Raw genomic sequence first — 9229 nt, forward strand, 5'->3', positions numbered from 1 at the left:
CCATCCTCAGCTTCATGCCTTCTCCTGCCTTGTCCCTTAGTCCCAGAACAGTCTTCCTCTTCGCAGATGCTCATCTGCCACCTTCATTCACATCCCTCCTTAAAACACTACTTCCGTGGGGCCTTTCAATGACACGGCACTTATCCCTAGAGCTTGGATACTGCGAGTGCAGGACCCATGAGTCTATACAATTGCTAGGATTTCTTTTGTTCCCAATATACTTAAGAAATTCCTTCTTATTAACTTTAGCCTTGCCAGCCATGGATTCTTTCCTGTTGTCTTTAGCTTCCCTTGTCTTTTTTTACACTTCATCAATTCTAATTCATATTGGTTGCTATCTACTTTCCCTTTTTTAATAATTATGTTAATAGAGATTAATAATTATAGTCATTTGACCTTCTCTTGCACTATTTATCTGTGGTGCTCATAGCACTTTGCAAACATTAATTAATTCTCAGAATGCCCTGAGGCAATCGGAGGTTAAGTGACTTGCCTGAGGTCACACAGAGACAGTAGACCGCTAGGACAAGAACCCAAAAGTACCAATTCTGGTCCCTCATTCCTACCTGAGAATTAGCTAGTGCTTGAAAGGTGCTTTGTGATCCTAGGATGAAAGTTCCTATATAAATGTTATTGCATCACAATCATATCTCAGACTGTGAAGTCTTATATATGGGTTTGTGATGATATGACAGTGGCTAGCAGGAAGCAAAGCAAACTAGTGATGAAGGAGCGGATCTTCTACAAACTTAATAAGGAAACAGAAAAAATTATCAATCATCTCTATTCCTTTTAGCTGAAAAATTAATGTTTTCCAAGTTTCAGTCAATATGAAGCTGTCTCTTTAAAAGCGCCGATATAAGCAGAACCCCAGATGTCCTGGCTATTGCAGGAAATATTCCCAGGTCTGCCCACTATCCTGGAAACGTAGTACTACTGCTTCCTCATGGAGGTCATGACATATCCCACACTGTATTTCAATACCATTTCCACAGGTACCCCATGCTGAAGGCACTACTTTTGGAAATTACGTTTCTGTACAGGTGGCCTTCTGGCATGTAGTGGATATCAGGCATGTTTTCACTCTATCTAATCATGTGTGGCACACAATCCTATTGTTGATTCTCTCCTCAGTGAAACAAATGTACAAACTGTGCATTGAAGGTGCACAACCATGGCATACTACTAAATACTATGGAATAAATGAAATAGAAAGATTTGATCTCCTTGACTCTTCTTCTACTTCTTCCATCCCCCAGCTGAGCTATGATTCATGTTTCCTCTCCACATATACACACAAAATCTTTGCACAATGGGTGTGTGTATGTGTGTTTGCATTCCACAATAAAATTGTCACCTTAGCTAAATGGTTCAGATGCCTGTTGCATCTTTGCCCTACTCCCTTGTCAGGGACAACAGTGATTTTTAGAAAATGTGGTTAAAATAAAGAGTCCAAAAAGCATGAGGATTTGGAATGTATTTTGAAGCCCAGTCCAACCCTACCAAGCCAGGATTTAAATTCACAGGTGGCTGCCCTCTAGCAGAAGTAATTTTCCTGTTGGCAGAAGAAGACTTTCAGTTTAGATAATATCACATTAATTAGAGAGTTAATTTAGTGTGACATCTCAAAGTTTCATCTCATGCATCTGACGAAGTGGGTATTCACAGGAAAGCTCATGCTCCAATACATCTGTTAGTCTATAAGGTGCCACAGGACTCTTTGCTGCTATCTCAAAGTTTATAAGCAAAGCAAATGGTGTATGCTGTTTTCAGAATGAAACCGATCATCTATGTTAAATAAATATGGGCAGAGGGTGAGAAGCAGACCCATAAACTCAGGCACCAGATTGTCCCTCTGCCATCTCCAGGTAAAAGTTGCAGAAATACATTCCTACCAGACAAGGTGTCATTTGTTTTTGGTCAAGGGGAACAGTTGCTCCCCACGATCTCAGTTTGCCTCCCCAGACTTTGGACATAGTCATTAGAAATAATTGCCTAATTCTTCCCATTCATGATGGTGTTTGGAACAGGGAATATTCTATGTACTGACACAACTTTGCCCCCCTTGGGATACCCATGATGTTGAGTCATGTTGTTAGCCTCTGCCTCCAGTGGGAGGGAGTCTCTCCTGTGGTAATTGGGTGTCAGCTCCCTGATACTGCCAACCCTACATAAGCCCTCTGGGCTTATGCTAGCCCTTCCTTTGCCTTGCAGGTTAACAGTAGGTGCACCCCAATCCTCAAATCCTTTTGAATTGTTCCCCAGTGATATCTAACCCCTTGCACTGGCTGCTCACAAGAATTCCAGATCCTCTGCCACCAACAGAGCACTGTACCCCGGTTTACCAGTTTTATCTTAAGCCACTGCTCCTGTAAATCACCCAGAGCTTTTGAGCACTTATAACAAAACAGAAGAAGTTTTTATTTAAGAAAGAATAAAGGTTTGACCAGAATCAAGCAAGAGTGGTGAAAACAAGTGATTGCACTACAAAACAAAATCATAAAACGTGAATCTGACTCTACATTTATCAGTTGTCACCTTGCCAATCTAATAAACTTTTCCACAATTGTTGTAAAGCTGGCTGGTTTCTCAATAATCAGGATCCAAGCATTCATGAAAGCACCCGCCTCTGCCAGGGTTTGCCTCAGTGAATGGATCCAGACTGCCTTGCTCTATGCTCTATTATACTGAAAATAGCCCTTTGTTTCTATTCAGGGGCAGAGGGGTGAACTCTTGCCTTGTTGCAGTTTCTTTTCTACCTTCAAGTGGTTTTGATTGTCTCGGACAGTTTTCCATTGACTGTGGGCAAGGGTAGACAATGGAGCTTTGCATTACCTCTGCAGCAGACTAGGGAGGGGTGACAGCTCCTGGCTTGAGTGGGTGACCATCTAGACACATTACCTCCTGGAGACCAATTTCTACTCCTAGTCCATACAGCAAACTTTCAGTATACATTATTCCCTAAATATTATCCGTTCACACACCTCACAATGATTAGAAGTCTTGACAAGTTATGAGCTTTCTATAGATACCTTTCATATTATTCTTTATGGATAACTATCCTGTATGAATGTATTTGATGTAGTGAGTTTGTCAGGTCTTAGTTGAGAATTGTTGGTAAACAGGGAAACCCTTTGTCCAGGGGACTCTGTGCCACACACACAGAGAATTCTTCTGAAATGAGGCCCCTGCCTACCAGGTGTTAAAATAATGAAGAACACAGTCAACAGCCAATGGGATCTCTATCTCTGCCCCATAGTTCAGTTAAGCAGTGCTCCCTTTTCTCTATGGCTAGTGCCATGAGCAAGAGCTCCGCTTTCCTGTTCCAGTCTGTGTTAATCTCTGACTCTTAACTGTGTCCCAATATCACCTCCCCTTCTGCCTTTTGACTCTGAAATGCATTAAACCCTCTGAGGATTCTGTCTTGGTACGCCTCTCACACAGCTGCAATGAATTCATTGTTCTGACTCTCAAGTTAAGTCTCTCGTTAGATCACTGTTCTCAACAAGATGATTATTCCCAATGGAGAAATGAGAAAAATGAAAACAATATTGTGCTAGTATCCAGCAAACAGCATACAGGGTATTTACTTTAAAACAAGTTGCCTGGTTGGATTTAATCCAGGCCCATGGCTTAAACACAAGAATCTTCTAATCAAAGGGTATCAGTGGCCAAACATTTTGGCCCTTATTCTGACCTCAGTTATACCTGTGTACCAGATTTCCCTTTGTACAAGTGAGATCAGAATCTGACCCTGTATTGAATGGATCAAACTACAGAACCTTTTAAATGTTTGTGTCTACTTTGGACTGAAGGAGCTTTTACTTTTTGGTTATTTTCTCTCCTGCAAAAATCATGTCTTGCTCTGGTATGGCTGGGAGTCTCAGCACTGAACTAGAATGAATTTTGCTACACAGGGTACATCTTCACTACCAGTCTTATCGGCGGGTAGCAATCAATTGCTCGGGGATCGATATATCGCGTCTCATCTAGATGTGATATATCGATCCCTGAACGCGCTTATATCGATTCCAGAACTCCACCAACCCGAACGGAGTTGCGGAATCGACAGGGGGAGCTGCTGACATCGATCCCGCACAGTGAGGATGGTGAGTAATTCGATTTTAGATACTTCGACTTCAGCTACATTATTCACGTAGCTGAAGTTGCGTATCTAAGATCGATTTTCCCCCGTAGTGTAGACCAGCCCACACAGTCCTGAAATATTCTTCAGTGCTTCCGAAATCAAGAGCTGTTACCTTTGTACTATGCACAATGACTGAGGCATCTGTTCTGCTCTCTATAAGCATGAGTACTGTGCAGAACCACAGTGTATTTATTGCTTCTTCTGAAGTTATTGTCCCTTTTGTCCTGTCCTTTTGAGGAGCTGCAGCCTCACAGCAAAACAGAGAATATTATGGGCAGAGCCGGCTCTACAGTTTTCACCGCTCCAAGCAGTGCACCGAATTGCCGCCATGGGCGGCGGGGGCAGTCCGTGTGCCCTTAGGGTGGCAGGTGCGTTTCTGCAGTGGCGGCAATTCGGCGGCAGCTTCTATGTTTAGCTGAAGCCGCCGCGGACAGCTAAAAATAGAAGCTGCCACCAAATTGCTGCCACTGCATAAACGCTCCTGCCGCCCTGAGGGCACACGGACTGCCCCCGCCGCCCGCGGCAGAAATTCGGCGTGCTGCTTGAGGGCAAAACAACAGGAACTGCCGCCCCTTGCAGATTGGAATGCTGGTGTCTGGAGCCGGCCCTGATTATGGGCACAACTTTCCCATGATGCAAAGCATGTGACTGCCCAGCTGTTTGAATTGTATGACAGCCCTGGACACGTAACAACATCTGATTTGAATGGGACATGGAGGTATATATAAGGAGAAGAGACTTCCTTACAGCCTTAACAGAAAGGCGGCATTTTGGAAATGGATGCAAAAGAGCAGTGAACCAGTGCACTAGAGCAACAGGGTATTTCTAGTCATAAAAATCCTGTGTTCTTCTCTAGCACCTTTCATCTGAAGGACTCAAGTGCTTTAAATTGTTAATTTATCACCTATTCAGGTAGGGATGCAGAGGAACCGCTTCCTGCATCACTGAAAGGCAGTCTCTTCTGGAGTGGAACGTAACAGCTGTTTTAGTAGTGCAAGACTATATGAAAGAAAGTGCAACCCTGCACTACAGTTTAGCACAGGAAGTGAAGAGTATCATATCAATTTGAAACTGCAAGGGAAACTTGGGTTGGCAGAATGTACTCACCTGTACTGGAATTTAGCCATATGACGAACGCGCCTCCTCTCACAGAAAGGGCCACGTGATTTGTAATAACAACAAATAGTCAAGGCCTCTACTGTATGTCTCTTCTGAAAGATTGCACCTCCTGCACCACATTGCCCCTAAGCATCTGAGGTGCTGGTTCAGCGTTGACTCAGAAGGCAAATGTAGTGGATGACAAGTGCCACTGAGGCAGAGCAATGGAAGCGTTTTTTTCAGCAAGCTGTCCCCCCCGACCAGGTGTAGCACTGCGGTGGCTGACTGAAGGAGTCTGCATGCTGGGTACACAAACAAAGATGTTTTTTCCAAGTAAATATTTGTCTTCTAACGATTATAAAATATATCTACCTTTATATACTATAATTAATGTACTGTAGTTTGCTGAAGAATTTCCTGTCACATGTGATAAATACAATTACTGAAACAAAAAGGGGCAGTATTTATTCAAAATTGTTGCATTGTTTAAAAACATCATACTGAGGAGGCCACAAGATCACTCCCTGCAGGGTTTGAGGGCAGGGGAAAGGAGTGTTTCAGTAGCAAACTTAGTAGGCAATTGAAAAGGCTCTGAAGGGAGGCCTTAAAGCAGGAAGGAAGGTATGGCCAGACATAGGAGTTTATGGGTTACTACTAGAGTAAATGAAAGGTAAATGGAAAGCTTCTTACAGCTTTGACACTGACGTACAAGTCTATTGAGAGAGAAAAATATATAACGTGTGTGACAAATTTTACTCCATTATTGGAGTGCTACTGGCAGGAGGAGAGCAGCACTTCAGTGGGGGCATAGGCAGCCTGGTACATGGAGCAGCGCTGGATTGTCAGATCTCGGGGCAGAGACTATCTTCTAATTCTGTTTTTGCAAAGCACCTAGCACAATAGTGTCTTGATACATGACTGGGGCTCCTGGGTGCTATGATAATACAAATTATTATTATTAATGATAATAATAATAATAAATAATGGAGGTGTGTAGCGAGGCAGTGGGATACCCCACAGCCTCGCTGAGGGACAAACCTCCCCTAGCACCAGCGAGGGCGGAGCCACTGGGTCCTGCGCCCGCCCCTCAGAGTTCACGGTGCAGACCCGGAAGTATAAAGGCTCACCGGCGGAGCTCCGTGGAGGCCCAGCCGCCAGAGAGGCTGGACATCTGCGACCGAGCTCCTGCTGGGGAGACAGCAGAAGGTCGCAGTCGGCCTGACGTCGCACCAGGCCACCCAAGCCTGCCCCTCACTCACTACCCCGGGGAGGCCTGGCCGAGTCTACCCCGAGCTCGTTACCCCGAGGAGGAGCCGAGCCTGCCGCTCGCCCGCTACCCCGAGGAGGAGCCGAGCCTGCCGCTCGCCCGCTACCCCGAGGAGCCGAGCCTGCCACTCGCCTGCTACCCCGAGGAGGAGCCGAGCCTGCCGCTCGCCCGCTACCCCGAGGAGCCGAGCCTGCCACTCGCCCGCTACCCCGAGGAGCCGAGCCTGCCACTCGCCCGCTACCCCGAGGAGGAGCCGAGCCTGCCGCTCGCCCGCTACCCCGAGGAGCCGAGCCTGCCGCTCGCCCGCTACCCCGAGGAGCCGAGCCTGCCGCTCGCCCGCTACCCCGAGGAGCCGAGCCTGCCACTCGCCCGCTACCCCGAGGAGGAGCCGAGCCTGCCGCTCGCCCGCTACCCCGAGGAGGAGCCGAGCCTGCCGCTCGCCCGCTACCCCGAGGAGGAGCCGAGCCTGCCGCTCGCCCGCTACCCCGAGGAGCTGAGCCTGCCGCTCGCCCGCTACCCCGAGGAGGAGCCGAGCCTGCCGCTCGCCCGCTACCCCGAGGAGGAGCCGAGCCTGCCGCTCGCCCGCTACCCCGAGGAGGAGCCGAGCCTGCCGCTCGCCCGCTACCCCGAGGAGGAGCCGAGCCTGCCGCTCGCCCGCTACCCCAAGGAGCTGAGCCTGCCGCTCGCCCGCTACCCCGAGGAGCCGAGCCTGCCGCTCGCCCGCTACCCCGAGGAGGAGCCGAGCCTGCCGCTCGCCCGCTACCCCGAGGAGGAGCCGAGCCTGCCGTTCGCCCGCTACCCCGAGGAGCCGAGCCTGCCGCTCGCCCGCTACCCCGAGGAGCCGAGCCTGCCGCTCGCCCGCTACCCCGAGGAGCCGATGGTGATTGAGACCGCTGGTGACACTACGACGACTCAGGTACCCAACGAGGGAGAGTGTGGAAATAGCCTGGGGGCAGCCGACCCCAGTCTGGCTGCAGCACTGCCAGAACCAATGTCAGTGTGTTGCGGCCAGGATCCCCACTGACGCGGCCAGGATCCCCACTGACAGCAGCGAGAGTCTGACGCTGCTAGGGCCCCGGGCTGGGACGCAGTGGAGTGGGAGGGCCTGTGTCCCCCCTGCCACCCTTCCGAGGGTGGCAGACTCCCCCTTTTCCCTGGCCTGAGGAGGCCCAAACCTACTATTGCTGCTTAGCCCTGCCTGAGGGCTTGAGCATACAGACTCAGTGTTTGTTGCCCTGTACGACTATTGCTGCTCGGCCTTGCCCGAGGGCCTGAGTGTTTGGACTCAACGTCGGTTGTTCCGCCCCAGCTAAGGACTGGGCAGGAGACTATTGGTAGCGAGGCGGTGGGATACCCCACAACCTCGCTGAGGAACAAACCGCAGCCGTGCCGCACCACAAGGTGCCTTTTATGTTGCTCGCCTGTATGTTAATTAGCACTCAGCTGGTTAATCAGGGAAATGTTACTTTATAAACTTACTAAAGGAAATAAAACATGGGCAGCTTTTTATTCCTTTAGTGCTGTAACTTGTAACACCTGGTGTTTGGTTGATCAGAAGGCAGGAAGACCTCCTCCTCCAAACAAAATCAAATTTCATAGTTAACAAGCAAAATGTGATTTCAGGCCCATTCTTGTAATTGTGCTGCTTGTTTTAGAAGCCACATAGGAAGATCTGAGATGACGGGCTGCATGTTGTAGAGCTCTCCATCTCATTGTAAAGATGTAGCATGTGGATGCAGTGCCCTCCTCTGGAGGCACAAGCGTTCTGTCACGTTACTGCCAAGATGACAAACTTCTTGTGGCAAAATCAGTAGCCTCAGCAACCCTATCCAGGAGCTTTAAATTTGGCGCTATGGTGTGAAAACCCCAGCCCAGGTCAAGTATCTAATAGCTGACATCAGACTGACTAATCCATCCTACTTCTGATTAATAAATGTCAAAGCATCAGTGAGCTTGTCATAAACAGATAGTTAAGAGTTAATGTCTCTTTTACCTGTAAAGGGTTAACAAACAGGGACACAAACACCTGACCAGAGGACCAATCAGGAAACAAGATACTTTCAAATCTGGGTGGAGGGAAGCCTTTGTTTGTGGGTTTTGGGTTTGTGGGTTGTTCTCTCTGGGTCCTGGACAGGACTAGAGGTGCAACCAGGTTTCTGCCAATCTCCCTGCTACAGTCTTATCTATTCAGAATAGTTAGTAAGTAAAAAAGGCGGTTATAGTCTTTTGACTTGTTTTTCTTATTTGCAGATGTGTACTTGCTGGAAGTAGCTTAAATTGTGTTTCTGCTGGAGAAAGCTTCTTTCTATTGTCTATAAGCTATAAAAACCCTGTATATTTACCATCTTGATTACAGAGACAATTTTTATGTTTTTTTTCTTTTATTAAAGTTTTCCTCTTTTTTTTTTTTTAGAATCTAATTGATTTTTTTTGGTTATCTTTTGTAAGACTCCAGGGAAGGGAGTCTGCCCTCACCAGGGAATTGGTGGGAGAAAGGAAAGGGAGGAGGGAAGAAAAACCTGCTCTCTGCGTTTATCTCTGCATCTCTCTCTGGGGAAGAAGGGAGGGGGAAGGGGTGATTCAAGGAATTGAATCAGGGTGATCTCCTAGTGTACCCAGGGCGGGAAAGATCTGGGAGGAGGTAAAGAGGGGGAAGGGAAATGGTTCATTCCCCGTGGTTGTGAGACTCAAGGAATTTGGGTTCTCTTGGGGTCCCC

This window comes from Gopherus flavomarginatus, chromosome 7 (assembly GCF_025201925.1).
Source record: "Gopherus flavomarginatus isolate rGopFla2 chromosome 7, rGopFla2.mat.asm, whole genome shotgun sequence".
Classification (NCBI taxonomy): Eukaryota; Metazoa; Chordata; order Testudines; family Testudinidae; genus Gopherus; species Gopherus flavomarginatus.